This window comes from Hypomesus nipponensis, chromosome 13 (genome assembly GCF_054491055.1).
Source record: "Hypomesus nipponensis isolate SF chromosome 13, ASM5449105v1, whole genome shotgun sequence".
NCBI classification, from domain to species: Eukaryota; Metazoa; Chordata; class Actinopteri; order Osmeriformes; family Osmeridae; genus Hypomesus; species Hypomesus nipponensis.
The window spans coordinates 14,594,110-14,615,791 of record NC_140373.1 but is presented as its reverse complement, the minus strand read 5'-3'; positions in this window follow the sequence as shown (position 1 = coordinate 14,615,791).

Genomic DNA, 21,682 nt, shown 5'->3' with positions numbered 1-21,682 from the left:
AAAGGCCAAGAGGAGTTGCCTTGTGTGTTCTGTCCCCAAAGCCCAGCTGATGCCAGAAAGGTCAGGCTCATCCTTTAGCCTTTCATCAGTATAAAGAGCCTATGCCCTCTTTCCTCTGTTTGCTTTTTTTGTGAGGCTTTAACCAGATAGAAATGTTTTCCACAGCACAATAGCTATTCTGTTCCAGGGCAAAAAGCTGCTTCTCTGGCAACGTATCAGTGTGGAACTCATTTAGAGTTAAGGAGCTGTGTTGATAAGCTTTAAAAAAAGTTTTTTTTTCATTTATCAGTCACAGCTCTGAAACTCTCCTAAGCTTCAATAGGTTTCATGTTTGGAGCGGCACTATTTTTCCATTACATAAGTAGAACATTTATATTATTTTATCATATGGTGCAGTTTTTGTGTAGTTTGTATTTAAGGCTATAGAGGATCAGCACCCCTGTATTTTAGTTTTTATTGTTCATAATGGAATTGATTTCATTCTTTAACAACGTTTTTAGAGTGAGCCTAATGACTGTCAGCCTTTTAATCATCATCTTTTAGTCATCATTAAAACAATCCTCACCACAGTTCTTTGGTTCGCATCTATCATAACCAACACGATAATTAACATGAAAACAATCGGGGGGGTTTCATCCAAGACTGATACTAACCCTCTCATTCATTCTTCAGACCTAAGCCTTTGGTCTTTCCCTGTAGTTTGCAAAGGGGCTTATTTCAGAGGATCTCAAATGATCATCTTTAGCAGTGCTTCAAGACTTATTTTTCCCACCCAGAAGGAAAAGCAACATCACAGAAGACTGCCCGATTTCTCAGTTTCCCCAAGAGGAGAAAAAAGCAACCATGAATTCCACTCTTTTTCTTTGAATGTTGGAAAGAGGGCAAGAGAGATATAAAAGGAGGAATAGATGGCTGCTGCTCAGGATCTCCTAGAGCAGTATTGATAATCACATATGAGATGACGATAGACCTAATCGAGGTAATCGAATAACAGGTAGGGAGGGACCTGAGAAAGACTGGCTTCTGTTTTCATCTATGTGACTTATAGATAGAAAATACCAAGTGTAGTTGATGACTAATAAGGAGTCTTCCCAGGACACACTACAAAACTAATTTCTGATTTAAGAAGAGAAGATGAATACAACTCAGGAAAAACGACCTACTTGTATCAGAAAATATCCCTACATGAATCACAATAAGGATTGTGACTCTTTTTAAGTCAAATAACACACTTTGTTTTAGGCGCATACAAAATTGCCTGTACAATATGATCTTATATCTCCTGTCAATGGTTAAACGTGGTGTTGACAACGCAATGTGATCGAACGGGCTTGCCAGAGCCTCTCACGTCAGAAAGGATAAAGAGGACTGAGGACATCAACATCCCTATTCTTCCGTCATGAAGAAGAAGAAAAAAATCCAGGGGCCCTCTCTTTCTGTCGCTGCCAGTGCAGACTCTATCAGGATTACCAGACATGGACGTTGAAGCCACTGTGAGCCAGTGCCAGGGCCGGGATTTACCACAGCACGTCTGATGTGCTCCATCTTTCTGTTTGGGGATAATTAAAAGAGGAAATGGTGGTGGGGAGAACAGAATGGAGGAGGGAAGAGGGGGGAGGTGTTTGGACCATACAAACATATGCAGCTGTCCATTATGTTAAGTTTTTCATGTTGTAACTTTGTACCATTTTACTTGTTTACCTCCTAAGGATTTCACCTAAATCCGAGAAGACATTTAGACTTGATTGTTTATATTTGTGGCATAGTCCTACCACCCCAAACTTTCCTTTACCATAGACTTACAGTGGCCTACTGTATGCTGACTTCCCTCAGGTGCACTAGCCAATAGCCATCCACTCTGGAAAAAAAAACTATATTTGCATTGCCACTGGGGAATGTATTAAAGATCAAAATCAACACACCTCAGAATCAGTGTATCCTTGAAACTAGAAGTTTATTTATTGCACGGATTGTGGCTCACAATTGTTCTATTCAGCTAAATTATTTTGAAAAAAAGTGAAGCCTGAGTCTAGTAATTCCTGAAACATGTTTCAATGCCACGTAGGACCCAAGAGCAATCAAATCAACACTTCATTCATTGATACTGAAGTTTACCTTACTATCACAAAGTAGAGATTAATTAACTATTGTAAGGTTAAAGTGGGGGAATATTGTGTTCCAAAGTAAAAAATGCTTTTGAATGTTTGTGTAAAGCGGTCCTATCAAGACCCGAGTATTGGTCAACTGTTGTCACAGAACTGTTTTTTCAGTTAAATATTTGCTACATCAACTTAGTAACTTTCCAATATCCTACACCTGTATACCAAATTGCAGCTTCCTATGGCAACCTTTTTATCAAGTAATCAGTAGGGCTGTATTGCAATGATTTTTCACGACTGGAAATCACTGTTTAAAATATACTAGTTAAAACTTTAATTTAATATATTTGTCAAACAATTATGAAAAAATTACCTTTCAACTAATCAGAACTTATATCTTTCATATCATAATAAATATCTGTAATTCCTTTTTCACTAGAAAGACTCACGATTCAGTATCTACAATACAATTTCCATATGTTGAAAACGATTTTAAAGTGGAAATGCAATTTTCCATTTCAAATGTCCATCATATCATTAAAATACCACAAAGCCATTGGTCAACATTTAAATAGTCTGATCATGGTCCATTACTAAGTCAAAATGACCTAATTCATTTTGGGAATTTAACCCAAACAAGAGAGGGTACAATTTCTGTGGAAATTTCTGTGGAAATTGTGGGGTGTGCTTGCATCGGTTGCAGATGGGTATGTTCCCAGACTGTAGATATCAACACCCTGTATTTTTGTACGCCCTTCAATTAGCTCCTGCGATTCCCACCTGTGATTCCCAAACACCAGAAGTCTAGTAGTTAGCTAGTGTAACGGTGTGAAACCGTGAAACTCACTCCTCAAGTATGTAAAATGCCACCCTTGTCAATGAAGAGCTAGCTTTTCTTTGGCGTAGTTGGTAATGGTAGCGCTTGGCAAATCGGAGGCCGAGCATTCGAATCCCGCGAGTGGCGAACAATACCTTATCGTGACGGAGCGTGGCTACGTCTGTTACATACCCGTCACACTAGCTCTACAATGTACTGGGGCTAGGTCTGAATCTAGGAGCAAAACGGAGCACAGCTGACAGCTGTAGGCATATGCAGGTAGCAATGCTAGTGCTAAATAACTATTTAGCTGGTCGGCTCTATGACGCCGGGAAAGGGAACCCACTTGTCTAGCAGATTAAGACATGTTCGAAGGTACCTAGCGAAAAGTAGCCTCAACTTTCCTACACTTTGAGCTGTGGTACTAATGCTGAGGGCTTGCTGTCAGTCTTACCAGAACTGCGTCAATGCTAATGTGTTATGATGTGTGCCAACGTTGTAACGTTAGGCTAGCACTGAGGTCCCTTGGTGCACACAAGGCCATTTTTGCCGCAAAAACATTGTAAGCTCCTAAACCGTGCAACAGAACGTGAATCCCAATAGAAGCAACGCAATCGAGACCAAGACAAACCTTTTGACACCAACATTGTCTATGTAGTCCAAATATTGAGGGATCCTTAGGGGTGGGAAAATAATAATAAATAATAATAATACATATGAGAGAGAACAATAGTTGTGCTCGCTGAAGGCTTGAGCACACCCAATTACTATTCATTTTGAATATATTATATTTAAGATATCTACAATTACATTTTGACTAGTGAAAATTGAAATTACATTATGACCAGTCATTAAAGGAATTGACACATTTTCACAAAATACAACTATAACTACTTTAGAAATGCAGAAATGCAGTTTTGATGTCTGAAATTCAAATCTAGATATCTGATATCTCGATATCGGAATTGACACATTTTCACAAAATACAACTATAACTACTTTAGAAATGCAGAAATGCAGTTTTGATGTCTGAAATTCAAATCTAGATATCTAAAATGCAATTTACAATTCCAAGCCAAAATACAGTTTACCAGTCAGAATGGAATTCTAGAGATCTATTCCATTGATGATATTTGTAATGTAAGACAAATTGTAGTTAACTACATGAGCATTGCAACTATGTTTCTACTAGTGAGTGGTTGATATCAATAGTTGACATTTTGACTAGTTATTTGTAGATATCATTATTTGGAATTGCAACAAGTCAGAATTACATTATGAATATGTTTATCTTAATTCAAATGTAAGTATATAATAATAGTTTAGCTGTGCTTTGATGGTACGTTTTCTTCTTCTCCAGACCAATCTCGCATGCACTTCTTGATGAATGTCAAAGTTCTGAAAGGACAAGTAAACGGAATGAGCCACACTAATATACAGGAAAAGGGGTGTTGGAGATACCACCACCCTAAGAAGAACAGGGAAGTTGGAACGCTTTGTTAAAGTTGTCTTAAACTGAGTTGAACTTGAAAGTTCTTTATTGTCCTTTTGCATGAGAGGAAAGTTGTGTATCTGAACTTAAGTAGCTCATTGTAAATATAGTAGAGAAAAGATTAATGTAATCTAAATGTTGTTGTTTGTTTCCCCCTGTGGTTTGGGCCAGCTTGGATAAATATCTCCCCACTTGTTACAGTTCCGTTCACATCACATTCCATTGTCCATCACAACATCATTGGAGATTGAGTTTTCACCCTACGATCTGCTCACCTTTCAAACCAGATACGTTTTTTTTATACTTCCTCAAATTTTGTATTAAAACAAATTAGTTCTACCAGCAATTAAAAAGTGCTCCAGAGAACAGGCTGTGAATCGGCTATTGTGCATCATTTCAATGTTGGTTTGGGTTGCCCCTGACCAGCAAATAGTAACCTTGGTGAACCCACCCCTCCCCCCTAAAAAAACAGAATTGTTGTGAAAGCTTGCAAATTTGTTTGACTAACTGCACATTTTACTTCTTTGTTGGTAAGGCAGATCAAAGGAGGGCCCTTCTTATTGCCCAAGGGCAATCACAATTTATTTAGAGGGGTTTTGCTGCTGTCCCAGTCGGTAACAATACCAGCAGGGCCACTCAGGATAATTATATCTTTCAGGTGTCTCTCAAATCCCCCAGGCCGCACACACGCACACATTCATGTGTTAAAAAAATCCTCATTAACTGATTATTTTGTAGGTAATACAAGAGTGTATTTATGCTTTGCAACACTTTTAATAACTGCATTTAAAAATAATTGGCCCATTTTATTTAATTGTTGACCAATATGATCAAATGTTGATATCTAAATTGATTGATTAGGAATAATTATAGCAAAAGTTAATAGTTTTGTAAGAATTGTGGTTCTTGGGGGAACTTACGAGGGAATCGTTTTCTAGATATCCACAATAATTAAAACTATTCATATCAAGGCTTGAAAACCGACCAAACACAGCCCGCCATGGTGAGGCCACAGGCACGCATTAGACTGGTGAGCTACCGTGGCGCCCCAATGAATCCCATTCTTAGTATTCAACATACTAATAGAATTTTATGTATTCAAGCCTTTATTCTTTTATACTTCAAATTTTAAGTGCCCCGCACACTCACCAATCCATGACACTCCCAAAACAAACCTGTCCTCTCAAGAGTTGGAACAAGGGTTGGTTAAAACGTATGGCCCACCATTTAAAAAAAGAAGTAGTGGTTTGTTTTTTAGTGCATCTTGTCTAATGACATACATTCTAAAACTGGTTGTTCCCATCCTTGATTGTGATTGGCTATATTGCATTCCATGCCGTTGTAAACTCCAGCATAACCTCACAGGTTGTCTTCACAACATTCTTTAACATTCCATATTACTGCGCATCGAATATTTCAAATTGAAAAAGACGGTCATGATATCCATCTGGCTGTTGCTTGGCAACGATTTATGTAGGAACTATACTTTGTAGTAGCAGAAGAATGAAGGTTTATTATGAAACTATTTAGTTTCTAATTGTTTTTATTGATGAAACCATATCAAATATTTGTAGTAACAGTTTTAGAAAAGCAATAAGCCCCGCGAGTCCATGGTTTAAGCTGATTTTAGAACAGGTAAGGGGGTTTTCGGCACTCCGCTTTGCGTCGTGCCTAACAACTCCCCTTACCTGTTCTAAAATCAGCGTAAACCATGGCCTCTTGGGGCTTATTGCTTAAATGTATTTAACGTCAAGCTTATGCTGCTGGGGCATTAAAACAAGTTTAGTTACCACCAGAGGGCACTAGAAGTCTAAGCATAATTCCTGGAAGTGTGTCCCAATCTCTGAGGTTGTTTGAACAGAGGGAGAAAGAGTGAGAGTCCAAGTGTGGGCACACAGATGTATATTTGTGAGAGGTAGACATGGAACACAAAGATGTCAGTTCTCTGGAAGGAATGCGGGGCATTGTATTTACTGGTTCTGTGTCCGTTTCTCCAAATCTGTTTCTGTAAAGACACAGGACTTAGGCCCTCTGGAAGGGCTTCCAGGTCTAAGGGAGTGGGAAAGTCTAGCTGTCACCAAAGCTAAAGTCAGCATGCTGCTACTGTCAAATAGGCAACCATACAACACAGTACACCCAGCATGCACACTGTTGACTCACATATACCTCCACTGTATGTGTGCATTCCTTTCTGCTGACAGACTTACTCAAGACTTTCCAAAAACAATTAATGTACTCATTTTATCATCACAAATTTAATGTACTCACTGCAGATGGTTTTTTTCCAGATTAGGCTGTGTACCAGTCAAGTGTGTTTATTGAACTGTAGACAATGCTGATTGAGAGATAAGGGCACAACCTGCAAGGCAGCAAAGGTGTCAGTTCCCCATGTGGTCTAGCCACTAGGATTGTCAAGGCCTTTGTGTTGTTGACCATTCACCGCACAAATAGCCCCAGCAACCAATTGTTGTTTTTTTAGAGTAGGTCCTCAAGTCAGCCTTTGTGTGTAAATGCTGCATATGTAACATGTAGCCATTTGGTCTATTGCTTGTCTCATTAAGAACTGGAAAATATATATCTGAATGAAGTCAGATCACCATACAGTTTATTCAATATTCACTGCCTAAGGGGAATATTTTAAGTGTATTATCATATGACTGGGGGTACTGTCAGGCCAAATAGTGTCCTAGGGGCAAATAGTGTCCTACCTGACGTCACAATGCCGTTCAGAAGCAAGGATGCGTCCGTCGCGCTATGCCGACCATAAATTCCTGAAATATCTACGCGTGCTAGCAGGAAACATGCTAATGGTATAGTAGGAAGTTTTGTATTTAGGCTTATTCAAATCAGTTTATTCTACTCTACTATTTAAAGTTTTCACTCTTTCAACATTCCCGAGACAGCAACGGGCGAAGGTAGAATAGTATACGTGCTGCCATCCCGGTCTGTTTAAATTGATGCCAAATAAGATTTTCTTTTATGAAAGCTGGTGCTAGCTGGCTAGTTGTTATCAAACGAGTGAAATTGAGTAAATTGTAGAGAAGAATAAACTGGTTTAAATAAGCCTAACTACAAAACTTTCTACCAAGTAACCAGTATAGCAACCATGACAATTTCCTGCTAGCACGTGTAGATATCTCAGGAATTTAATAGCAGCATAGCGACGGACGCGTCCTTGCTTCTGAACGGCATTGTGACGTCAGGTAGGACACTATTTGGCTTGACAGTACCACTGGGAATTAATTGTACTAATTGCAGCCAATGTATATGGAATTGAGCGTATTATTAGACTACCCGCTCAGTTGATTTGTGTTGGTGAATAGGGTAGTAAGATACATTAGAAGCTTGGTTTGTGTATGAGGCAGGCCTCAGAAGAGCTGGAGATGCATGCCAATCCCTGGACTACAGTAAATCCGGGGTAGTTAATACAATCCCTGGAAGACCCTGTGCTCTGCTCTCCTGAGATTTTCAACTAAATTAAAAAACAACAGTACTGCCGGGAGAGATTCTTACACCAATTCTCACCAACAATTCTCGCATTCCTCTTTCTTTTGTTTTTGAAGTTTTGTGTTTTCTCTCTCTATTTCTCTCTCCAAGCTTTCTGCTCTCTCCACCTCCCCCTCTTTCCCTCTGCTGTGTGTTGTTTTCTTAGTTTGTTTTCGAGTCGTACTCCTCTGGCTGTCACCAAGCACTGCAGCCACTTTCAAAGGCTCGGCTGTCACACACCGCCTTTGAGTCCTGTTTGAATTTTTAACATACACGTTGTCAGGGCGCCGTCAGCAGTGATTGACAGGTCCGTCCCAGAGCAGCACAGGGCTTGGCAGGCTGGCTGTCTTTTGTCAGAGGCAGCTGAAGAGAAGCAACAAAGGAAGGAGCAGAGGAGGAAAAAACACACATAAATAAAACAAAACTGCTCTTACTCATTGCTCAATGAAGACCAAATTAGATTAAATATAAGGCAAGCAGTTGGGTGCTAAGGAAAAGCACTTTATATTTTCTCTGGCAATGTTCTGTACCATTGATGGTATATTGCTCCAAAAACTCCTCAAAAGATAAATAAGCAAAATAACTAAACAAAGCAAAAGTTTAAGTAAAAAGTAAGTACAAATATGTTAATGTTATGTTCAGGAGTTTGAACAAAATACTTTTAGGATATTTGCCTTGTGTAAAAATAATTAATTACATCTCAGAAAAAAACATTTTGTATACAATTTAGAATGTAGGGGACAATTATCTATATAGATGACTAAATATGCCATTGTGTGCTGTGGTCTATTATAAATCAACGTTACAATTATATTTATAGAATCAAGGATACTGTATCTTCCCATTTGAACTAATGCAACTGAAAAGGGAACTTGCTTAACCTGTAGAACTTTGAGCAATGAGATGCGGAGCCGTTTTTTATTTATTTTTCTAGACTATCTTAGTTATGACATTGTCTCTGACGTTGTCTCTGACGTTGTCTCTAGCATTGTCCCTGACGTTGTCCCTGACGTTGTCCCTGACATTTTCCCTGACGTTGTCCCTGACATTGTTACATGTCCACCAAAAACCATCCACATGAGAGTCATAACACCAAGACAACATGCATTACTGAATATTTTGTGATGAACAAGTTGTTACCCTCAATCCAAAGAAAATGTCACTAGATCCATCTGCATACTACCACTGTGAACATGAATACTGTAGGTGCCATGGGTGTCATTCTAGGGAAGCATAGAGCCTGTTCAGAACAAAAGAAGACAGCTTTACGAGGGCACAACCTGTCTGGGTTTCACATGGTAAAAATCTAAATACTTTTTTGTGGCTGACTTTTTCTCAATAAAATGTTGGAATTCTGTGGAGGTCTTTTTAGGAGTGGTGAGTTATAGGTTTTGTAGTCTAGTCTTTTTTTTATCATTTCAAGTGAGAACAACTTTGGTCAGCAACTGCAGATTTCGATCAGAGGTGAAAGTTTAAGCCTAGTAAGGAGGAGGATATACAGTATGTGTATTTCCCCAGTTCCTCTATAAGGACCGTACATGATGGAAGAGTGACTTCCACTCTCTCCCTGAAAGGTTAGGCTTTTCCTACCCCACATCTTTTCTAAAGAAAACATGTCTACCGTTTGATAACTACTTGACATTTGACAGTCTTTTCAGACCAATCAGACAGCAAGCGTTAGCATTTTTTTTCTAAAAGAGTAACAATGAGGGGGGGGGGGGGGGGAGTACTGTCACTCTCTTCAAGCCTATCAAAGGCAGCCCTCGCCACACCGATCAACATCAGATACCGCTGCCACAGTACTCACTTTATATTTATTTTCTTTTTCTTTTTTTCTTTATTTGCTCAACTCAGCCTGTTGAGACTCTGTCGCTAACATCTGAGCTCAACTTTGATAAGACTGAAGTGCCCCACTTTCCAGTGTCAAAAGGGTGGCAGGTGACTCACTGGCTAACCTTTCCGCAGCTTTTCCAAAAAAGCATTGCGGTGACGCGGCCCTCACTGTGGGCCCTCAACTTGACTATGCTACACCAAAGCTGCTTTTATTGTCCCCCACATCTCCCTACATTATTCCTGTGAGTTATACCATAAATTATCTACTGTATGTTATCTTGGAGGGAAAGAGATTACTTTAGGGAAGCAACAAAGCACTCAGTCTCTATGGTTACATAATTCATATCAGCCATATTCAAATAAAATTTAACACATTGTCATTCATCTAAAGGCATGTGTGTGCATGTGTGTGAAAGCCCAGATAACTCCAAAGTAATAAATTAATAACACCCTACCATGGGAGCATGTGAATGAGCATGTTTAGTCATTCTGTTTGACAACAAAAGGAAAAGGCCTATTCCAGGGAGTGGAAATCAAATTTCACACTTCCACTGATACCATTTTCCTCTTCCAAAAGAGGCAGAGTCCTGCACAGGCAACAAACTAGCTCAAACACTGTACAACTACCTAACAACTTTTGTTTGTATGCAAAACTGAATTATTTTATCAAGAAAACAGTTTTAGTGTCCTTGGTCATGGAGGGCATTCCGTTGAAGAAAAACACAGGTTCATAATTGCTTGATAGGAAGGATGGGGAATCTTGAAACTGAAGGTAGCTGGATGTTCTTATATCCACCTTGGATCTCCCAGCAACATTGGTGTTTGGCGCTCGACTATTGAACAAAAGCACTCAAGGATGTGGATGTTGTTCTGGATGAGAGATACAATGTTGTTGTATTTTAGATTGGCTTTGCTTGCTGAAGTCATTTTACGTGCTGTTAACATAAAAAAAAAAAATATATATATATATATGTGATTGTTTGTTACAATTGACAAAAGACTCCTATTTCTCCCAGTTCTAATGGTTATAAGTAAAACAATGCACTGAATGCAATGAATGAGAATATACATTTTTTATTTTATCTCAAGCATTTCTCTGTTATCAGCATAAAAGGCTGAATTCAGTGCTCTGAAGTCAGTGTATCTGTGCACGTTTTCTTCTCCCATTGTCTAAACAGAAGTGTCAAAAAACTCTAATTTACTTCTTTTCTCTTTAGTCTGGGGCTGATCTGACCTCAGGTGTGGATTTTCCTGATCCCACTCTCCTTCACTATCTCCACCGCCTGCAATGAATGATTCACTTAGACCACCCCACCAAAAAGAAATGTGGAAGCATCGTAACTACTGTACACTGTAAACCAAGCTCTCTGATCTCGAAATGTTGTGTAACACTTGAAAAACCCTTGTGTTCTAGTATGTGTTTCTTTTTTTCTTGCCTGCTTGCTCTCTCTCTCTGAGTCACATTCAGTATTGACTGTTTATGCTTTTTAATGTTGCGGAGAGGGCCCCAGGCTTGTAGATGGGGGCGGGGGGGGGGGGGTGTTCTTCTTGACACTCTTACGCCCCCGTAGTGAACTCTAGCTCCCAGCGCTGTCGGAAGTACAGAGACCCTCTTTTTCCACTCTCTTCCTCTTTCTTGCTCCAACCGGGAGCTCTTCTGAACATCAGCACCCTGTATTTCTCCTTTACAAAGATCACCCCATGGTAGATTAAGACAGGCAATACCCAAGCAAAAATATTTACACAATAACCCTATGGCTTCAAAGTGGAGCCAGTTGGGTTCCATGGAAATGACTCAGGGTTAGCAGAGGGCACTTAAGAGTAAGAAAGTCACCCCTGTCAGGTCCAAACTAAGCAGATAACCAGATGTGATTGTGCACTCTTTTTCTCTGTCCCCATATGTGTATCTGTCTTTGGATCTCACTTTTAGATTTTGACTTTCTTTACTCTTTTACACACCCTGAACAATCAATACCAAGAAGCATTTTTGGCACGTCTGGTTTTCAGTTAAAATTACAACTAACACAAGCTGGAAATATCCATAATTCTGTTTTGCAATGTCTTTTTTTTTTTTTGCTTACTCTGTGATTTCCTTTCAAGGATGTGTTATACTACAATAAAGGCAACATAAATATGTGTGGGTTGGTGTAGTAGATCAGAGTGTACAGACATTACTATGTCTAAACACAGCTTGTTCTCAGAGCTGTGTATGTTACATTTAGGTGTTCAGCCAAGTCCTTGCTTTTACCGTACAAAACACATTGTTATAATTTGACCTAAACTGTTATTGCCTGCCCTTTGGTATTTTAAAAACAGACTCACTGGGACCCCCACCCTGCTCCCTGTGTAGGTGTAAAGAAAGACTACAATGGCCACCAATAAAAGATGCTATCAATGCACAACCGTGGTGTATCACTTTATTTTGTCATATACACACAGCACTTAGAAATCCAGTGATTGACTCCTAACTGACATTTCAGAATGAAAAAATACTTTTCAAGCCCAGCACGTGCTTTAAAGAGCATTTGGTAGTAAAATGTTTGCAGCTCTTGTACAAGAGGCAGTCTCTAATACAGTCAGTTTGAAGCCTGTTTGGAGTGTGTTTAATGAACACCGGTACACAGTCAGATCCATCAGCTTGGCACTTTGCGGTGACAAGGAGATCCTGTAAAGTCACTGTTTGGAGATAAGGCAACAAATTAAACAAGAACATCTATCCCATCACACCCACAAGGGAATATACGTTAAGGCACAAAAGGGGTTGGTCCAACAGAATCAAATAGATATAATGGAGGAAAATGGGATTTAAATCTGGAAATACCCAGGTCTTGTATATTCCTTCATCATTAAAGTGGGCTGACAGAACAAAGTCAAACAAAGAAAGAGATTATTTTTATTTCATTTTCTTTCGGTGGGTTAGTAGGGATCCGTAACAGTCGTCCCGCACCCCCCCTCACCCCCTCCCCCCACCAACTCCACCCCCCTTCCACCCCCGCCACACCCCCGCAGCGCCCCTCCCTCGGAAACGAAAGGAAGACATCATTGTGAGTAAATGACATGAGGCAGTTGAAGCTACCTCTCCGCCCCAAACACACATACCTTCCCTCAAAATATTCTTTGGCACAACAACCCCCCCCCCCAACCCCCCAACCCCCCAACCCATGTTACTGCTGGCCACAGGCTTTCAGAAGGCTGCGACTCAAAGGGACGGCCGCTTGAGCGTTATCGATTGTCGGCTCAATAAAAGGTCAGGGGGTCTCCTTCTTCTGTGAGTCCAGAGCTGAGAGAAAGTCTATGTCTATCTCACTCACTCACTCTCTCTCTCTCTCTCTCTCTCTCTCTCTCTCTCTCTCTCTCTCTCTCTCTCTCTCTCTCTCTCTCTCTCTCTCTCTCTCTCTCTCTCTCTCTCTCTCTCTCACACTTTCTCATTTTCTACACATACACACACCGCTGTCCCCCTAGTTTCTGCAGCTGCTTTAGGCCCCTGGGAAATAATCAGGTCTTGCAAACAAGCTAATCATCATGTTTCTTTCTCACACACACTCCTCCTGACTGGCTCACAAATGTCAAGGTGGATTTTTAAGAAAAATTATTTATTAATTGAACTGGTTAATTGGGTCCCCAAGGCCTGCAAGCTAATTGCAAGTGCTGGCAAAGCAAGAAAGCTAAAACAAAAGAGGCTGGGCTCAAACAAACAGACAAGCACTTGAGAGCTACCACACACACACACACAAGAACATAAACATACCCCTCCTCATATTTACTCAAAGTAACACACAGAACAGTTTGCATTTTTCTTCTTCTTGGGCTTCCCCCTTTTTTTTGTGCATAATTTCATGGCCTGCCAAATGTTCCCCTCTTCTTGATGTGCCGGGGAAGGAGAGAAACACTGAAATATGCCATATTGCACAAAGCATCTGTCTCACAAGACACTGCATTCATTAAGTTTGTACCAATTAGCGACCATAACTTAGCACTAACATGTTTTTGTGCCTCCCACTTTAAACACCCATCCTTAAGTATGTCCCCCAATACACCCTTGTGTCACCCAACTTTATTTTCTCAAAGTAAATTTTCTTCTCAGGTTGTAAACCTGTTTCTTCTGCCTTTTCTCAGGATGTGTTTTTGTCCCTTTTCATACCTCTTGAAGGTGCATCTCAAGGGTGGGCTTGCTTTGTCAAAAAATCACACCAAGACTTAAGACAGAGACACAGGCGGAGGTTGATTTAGGGACCAAAACATGGAGAGTGGCTCACTGCCACATAGATAGCTAAACCTGTTTCAACAATTATACTGCACTTTGATATATACTCAACCCCTTTGAAACCCTCTTTGGTAAAGTGAAACAAAAAAGCTTAAAATAAGTGCTTTTTTGTTAGTTGTGTGGCTCCCATCTTTTGAGCATTTCAAACTTAAATGTATTATTGAATGGGAGGATGTTACTAATGTTAGATTATGATAGATTATGATAGATAACTCCCATTTAGACTTTCTTTTACCCTCCAAGAATTCAAATGGAAAAGGGTGGAACAATCAAACCTCAGAGGACAGGAAAGACCACCTGAAAGAACTCAACAACCAGGCTGTCTAAATCACTCATAGATTACCAATCCAGCTGGTCGCCAATGGTTCAGCTGGTCGCCAATGGCTCAATACAAATTCAATGCTTAAAAGAGGCCAATTGTGATTTTCTTTACAATGGAAATTCTTTCACATATGAAATACAATTTCACTTTCCTCTGTATTTTTAAGTTGGTGGCAATGCAAATTGCATTCAGCTACCTTGACATCGAATTGACTATGTAGTGCAAGCTGTGTTGTTGATTTGGTGTTTCCACTGGGATACTTTGCACTACCTCGATAATGCTAACGGTCTCAGCACGGCTGTTCCATTCCACAAGCAAGGTCAACGTGTGATTTAAAGGGTAATTTTGGCGCCCTTTGTAACAAATCTCCTTAACATTCATAAGCATCCATGACCTCAGAAACTAGCGAGTGATCACATGGTTATTGCCTGCTTAACACTCCTGCACTAAGAAAATTGCCCCACAGCACTCAACAGTGCCCTCTGAAAAACTTTGCTCCTGACCCACAATCCTTTGCTCCTGAGGGATTGTACATGTTCAGTGTTGGTAAGGGAGAGGAAGCTGATGGAGCAGGGGTCAGGAGCCAGAAAGCAAAGGAGAGAGAATTGTCAAATTAATGGGTGAATAAATAAATGGATAAATGAACTGCAGAAGCTGAATCACAGGGGAAAACAATATGTTGAACTACAAATTGTTAAGTAAAAGACTTTATAATATATTTTGCAATTTGTCAAATAAATATTTATCTGTGTTTGACTTTTTTATATATTGAGTTTCTCAGTAAAGAGGAGCGTCATTGAAGATATATATTTTTGTTTGTGGCATGCAATTATGGAGACAGAGAAAGTCTGTTCTTAATTCTCTTTTATTTCTGTTTGTTGCTCAAGGTTTATGGATAACTTTTTCCTCACACCATATTGAAGCAAAAAGCAAAGAGGAAAGATGAGAAAAAAAGATTAAATTGCCTGGCTGAAACATGACATCAGTCTATGTGATTGGCAACCCAAGGGGCTACGTCCATCTGTAAAGCTCTGTTAATGATGTGATTTGGCTTTGAATGCAGTCTTCATACAATAAAAAAGCGCCCCCTTCAGATGTCCTGCTGTCCCAATCCCCCTCAGAACATTGCATATTGATCACATTGTTATTGACATGACACCTGCCGGGCCAGGCTTTAGCTATCGATAACCAATGCCATTTCTGCTGCAGATCAAAACAGGATGGTGGCTTTCATGTGTGTAAACAGTATTGATTTGCATAATAACCTCAAAAATTTGCCACTGGGATTAGACAAGGACAAACCAGTTTCAGTGTCTGTTATGATGTATGCAGCATAGACCAAATTGTGACGAGCATCATGCTTGATACCCTTTTGGAACTCTATGGTTAATGAAAGCCATCTTTTCATTAAACAAAAAGTAACAATGCGCTCCCAAAAAACGAAAGTGCTGATGCGTCTGTTTTATACACATACAAATTATCGATGTGTGTCACAATCAATCATTTCATTAGAGGGCTCCCATTTCCTAATGGGTTCACCTGTGAACAACAGAATTCCTCCCTCCAACTCAGCACACTGAGTGAAAGTCACTCTACAGGAGTGATGAGGAGAAAGACTTACTAAAGAAAAAATTACAACGCTTCTCTTTTGCAAGACATCCAGCATAAATGTTGTTGTGTCCTGCATCTGTTCTGTGTTCTGTGTACCTGACAAATAAAATACTTGAACTTCTGAGTCTCATTTTCCCATTTCAAATATTTCCCATTTTCTGCCAGTAGACACCTCAGTGAGATACTGTTTTGGTTTATCACTAGAATTTTGACACTTGTTTATACTATACTGTCCTGTTTAATTGTGTCTCAACGCTCATCTTACTAAATACTATTAGTTTATTTAAACCTGTTTAAAATTCCTCAAAAATAATGTACCTTTTACGATTTAGCACAAAAACATGCTAAGATAAAGTCGCCAGACCTTTCCAAATCAACACATAGATGTGGACGCTTATAATACAGTAAGATAGGTGAAAATCCCTCAAAGACATAATTTTCTTCATGCGGAAATGGAGCAGTGATGACTGACTAGCTTTCAAATCTTGTCCAGCCTTCCCAAAGTGGGGATATGCAGAGTCATCACAGAAACAAAAAATAGCACAAACATTGCACTGAAGATGGTAGGTTGTCTGTTTCGCTGGACCTAAATGGCCCTAAATTGCAAAAAACAAAACCTATTCTTAAATGTTTGATATTTCAAAGAGGGAGTTTATATTAGTGCTTCATGTTTTTCCAGATAAAATTGTATCACGCAAAACTATTTTAAATTGGATTCTATTTCCTGGTTTCAATTACTATTACATGCTTGTTTTTTCTAATAAGAAAGAGCAAGGATGGAATTTGAATTTTCTATGGAATTTTAGTTTGAGAACTCTTTGCAAGTATTTGCAAGATTGCCGTAACCACAAGAGATGTTGAGAAAGATTGAGGGATTCAGAACAGAGAACAACAGCAGCATGGAAAGATTTGGGATTCGATGGTATAGGGAAGGGGAGAAAAGGTTTGGAAGATAGGAAGAGTGACTGAAATAAAACAAAAATAGTTGTGGAATAGCGGCTGGGAGGGGAGAGAGTAATATCACAACCCCAGTGTCGATAAAGCAGATTGCCAGAGTGCAATGGCTCTTCCAGACCTGTCTTGAGAAAACCATACCATATGTGTCTGCTTATTTACGAAGTGCTGACACAAGGGCCTGAAAGAATTTGTATTCTGTTAGGTAAATGTTTTCCACTGGATCTCTCTCTCAGCAACAGCTCACAGATGTTTCTACCATGCAGAGGATGCAAGCAATTTCCCACCACCATACGAATGAAAAAAGCATGTCCAGCTTTCTGGCCCAGTCAAAACCTGACAGTGATCTATGACTTATACCCGCATGCAGTTTGCAAGACAACTCCGCAACATCAGCTAAGAGTTTCTGTTAGAAAAAGTATTTAATACTTTTGAGCCTATCACACATTGTTGGCAGCAAGAACGTTTTGAAAGTATTAGTTAATCTGGGTTTTCCACAAATGGCAGATGGATTGGCAGGGATGCAGTAAAAAAAAAAAGAGAACCAAAAAGCCTGCCTAGCCCATACTAAATAAAATTTCAAGGAGAGTGCCTTTCTCGTGGGCTTGCGATGCACTTTGAAAGCAAGTTGGTGCGTAGTCTTACATTTTGCATTCAATGTAAAGAATGCACTCGTTGTTATGTAAAGTATTAATAGTTTTAGATGGGTCCAGGGACGTTACAGTGTGAGCAGAAACAGAAGTATATGGTAAAGTGGACAGTGAAATGTTTTGGGAAGAAATTTCATGGAGAATTATTAAGTCTTGCCTTTTTTTTTAGAAGGAGCAGAGAAGCAAAGTTCAGGCACACGCCTGAACACACACACACAAACACACACATAGGAGACAAACAGTAAAAGCATACAACCCAATCTTGTTTATTAGAAGTAGTGGCGGTCTCAGCTGACTGCCAGCTCGACAGTTAGCCTTGACTCCCATTTATTAGTAATAACTGGGGGAGGCAGGGAAAACATTCTTATCAGCAGACCAGATAAAACCCCTCCATAGGTACCAAGAAAGAGAGCAGTGCTGCCACTAGCAAATAGTAAGATCCTATCTCTGCACTGAGCCAAGCAATCAGGTAAGGAACACAGAGGCTTTCTACCTGGAATATGTGTGTAAAAGGCAGAGCAGACCAGGTCTGGCCTTTAGATGGTTTTAGTAGGAAGGTGAACCTTGAAGGTCATGACTGGTTCAGAGGAGTCTATGGTAGACCGGGTTTGGGGATAAGAGGGTCTTGGTGTGTGTGTGTGTGTGTGTGTGTGGGGGGGGGGTTGGTGGTCTTGTAGAGGAGAAAGACAAGGGAGGAAGACAACATGTCTACAGTTGTGAAAGTCTGGTTTGGGTCACAGGAAATCTGTACTGTAGGATGTAGACAAGGTTTTGTTAACATTTCTCAGTCCTCTGTGGATGTCTACAATCTTTTCCGATTTCAAAGGAAAGCAGGGTATGTGAGCATTTGAGGCAGTAGTCAAATCATTAAAATCAATTTTAGCATTGTGTTAACCTCACAGTAAACCACAAATATGCAAGATCATAAGACTATGGCTTTAGGACAGTTTGGTCATGGCCTTTAAATGTGAACTCCTTTGGGTAAAATACAGTTCTGTTAAAATACTATTCTATCCTCCCAGTATTTTTTAAGGAATTTAAACTATTAGTTTTATCACTTCCAGGTTATTACTTTTAAGATATATACAGAAGGTAGTACTGTATCTTTTTTCCACGTAAAATCATCAAATAGTAAATAGAGGGATAATTCATGCACATTTCTCATGCTACAAAATGAAATGTGACTCATGCTGTGTTTCTCTTCCTTGCTGTCAGGCACTGCTCAACGTCCCTTTTTAACTTTTGTTGACAATATTTGTTCATTGTGAGTAAGTGTTCCCTCTCTATGTTTGTAATATATATTCTCACCCCCCACACATACTTCTCCTCTACTTTCTCTCTAGGTTAGTGTATTTTGCTTGTACTCTACCTGTACTCAAAGGTTCAATGGAGATAAGAGGAGGCGTGATTTTCTCCTGTTCTCCTGAAACAACTTGGTTAGTCCTCAGGGGTAAACTTGAAGGGAGAGAGCTCCCTCAATCTTCTTCTCACCATGTCAACCAAACAACAGAAAGCGCCATCCTACTCAACAGATATTTATATGTCTCACCATGTCTTAAACATATTCAGCAGCATGATCCATTGTAGGTGTGAGAGGCCAAGCCTGGCTCTGACAGACAAGATACAGGTTTATTGAGGCAAATATGAGGGATGTCGGGTGACAAATTTACACCTGTCATTACTATACATCAGAATGGCTCTGAAAAAAGTACAGTAAAAATGGGCTAGAATGTACATTTGAATATAGAACCCCCCCCCATACATATACACACACAGACTGAACAAATACATATCTGTAAATTCACTCACTCATTAACATGAATATGTATTTCCTAACATATAAAACAAGTACACAAACAGACAAGCACACACACACACACACACATGTTCACAGAGTGCATTGCTGGTGACAGATGTTGGCAGAAATATTGCCAGGAAGAAAGTCCTTTCATTTCTTTCATTCTCTCATTCTTCTGGCATGCCTATTGCTGTACACACTGTGACCATGCCATTTTGAATATTTTTGTCTTCTCTTTTACCTCTATTGTCTTGCCTATTTTTGTTTATTTATTTATTTTTGTCCTGAAATTGAAATTGAATCATATGTGCCAAGCGAAATTAGAAGGGAACAGGAAAAAAGTGAGTGGGGGGTTGGGGGGTATACTATAAAGATATTTTTGTCAGTAATGAGCCAAGTCGTTTTTTCCCCTGTGCTGGCTATAGGGGGTTTAATGATGACGTTCACATACAGAAAGGAATGGATTGAGGAGAGTCCACTGCTGAAGAAGAGCATTGCTGCTTGAGGTACACTCCTTAAAGCTATTCAATTATGCAGATTAGCTATAGGGAGCACTGTCGCCATCACTCTAATGATGATGTGGCTAAACTGACATGGCCTTTTTTTCACAACCCCCCACCCCCCCCTGACACAGCCTTATTTTGCACTTGAGTGAAAGTTGGTTTTGTTAGTCATTAGAGAACAATCACTGTCAAAACCACTGTCAAAGAGACAGGCAGAGGACTTGAGGAGAGCACTGGATTGTGTTCGACGTATTTCTCTAATATAATCGTCACATTTGATGAAGGGAGAACAAATTGGCAAGCCTCTCCTAGATGCAACATCCCACTCAAGGTCAGCCATTTCGAGAAGAGATGTTTTTCTCCCTTTTTAGCCACCAGGAGGCAGAAGAGTACAAGGAACACACACACTTTCAAAACACTGATATTAAAATTACTACAATTACTATTCAATTACTTACTTCTCTTACAAGGTCAATTAATATTTCATTTTTGGAATCTAACACTTTTATGTCATTCTTAAAACAGAGTCTCCAAAGTGTTAGGCCTCTGTTCAATGTGATACATGCATCATATTGTATACATCATTCATTGCATGCATTGCATGTGCCAAACACAATAACATGTTTGGTGACCATCAAAACAGGATGGACAGCTATTTAATACAGCTATTGTATGAAGCAATATATAGATGTACATGATAGTTATTCTATTGTGTACATGGTAATCAACACTTTTTCATAGGATGCGTTCTCTCAACAATTGAGCAAACTGTTCTTTAAAAGTGAATTACACGGGATGATTTGAATACTGACATCACCATATAAATACTATATAGATCATGTGTGCCTGACATGACTGGTAATTATAGTAATGTGTTAACATTATAATCTCCTGTCTTTGTATTCAACTTATTCAACAATCTCTCCTATTTCAATGGTAACTTAAACATTCTAGCACCAATCACAATGTTACAATTGAAAATACTTACAACATATAATATAAATCAATGGTTCTCTGTGTACTGCTTTTTCTAATCGTTCTGATGAAACAAACAAACAAAAAAGTCACAATGCTGGGTTGGAATATTAGTTTCATTGGCCTTTGTGATTTGCTTTCTCTTGGCTACTACTTCCATATTGGAAATTATTTTACAGTATTGTATAGTGACTACAAACCTGTTCTTGTTACATTTCCACTCGGCACGAAGACTGTGTTGTATGGCAGTTAGTTTACAGTTAAGATTCAATTTAGAAACCAGGCATGTTTATGTAACAAAAGTAAAACTATAAAACACATACAAAAGCTTACAAAAAGCATGTTTGAAAACTACTCCAGGTGTAGCATTATTCCCCAAATGTTTGATTTATTCAGTGACCATTTTTTTTCTTTCTATATTTAAAGCTCTAGATAACTTGATTTCTTCTTAATGGGTACACAGTGCACCACACCATATGTGGAATATTATTGTGCTGTACTAAGTATAATTACTGTTTACTTATAGAATTACTTTGTCTCAATGGTCATTATTCATAAGTGATTTAGTGTTTTGATGTTTTTGGTTAGTTGAACAGTGGAGTTGATAGCTAGTTCTTCAGAAAAGGTAAGTACAGAGAATGAGAGAGACAAAGAGGACAGAGAGGGAATAGCTGAGAAACTGTGGTGTGGTGTGTGTTTATCTGAGCATCAATGAAGTGACAGCGGCCCAAACTTGTCTCTGTTTGGCCCGCCGCAAAACGCTCAGTGGGAGACCACTGCTCTCCCTCCGTTCTGCCCTCCCTTGCGCCGCTTACTGTCTCCACTGCCGCAGCGTGCTAATCATTTAAAGAGCGCAATCAAAGAAAAATAAGATGTTT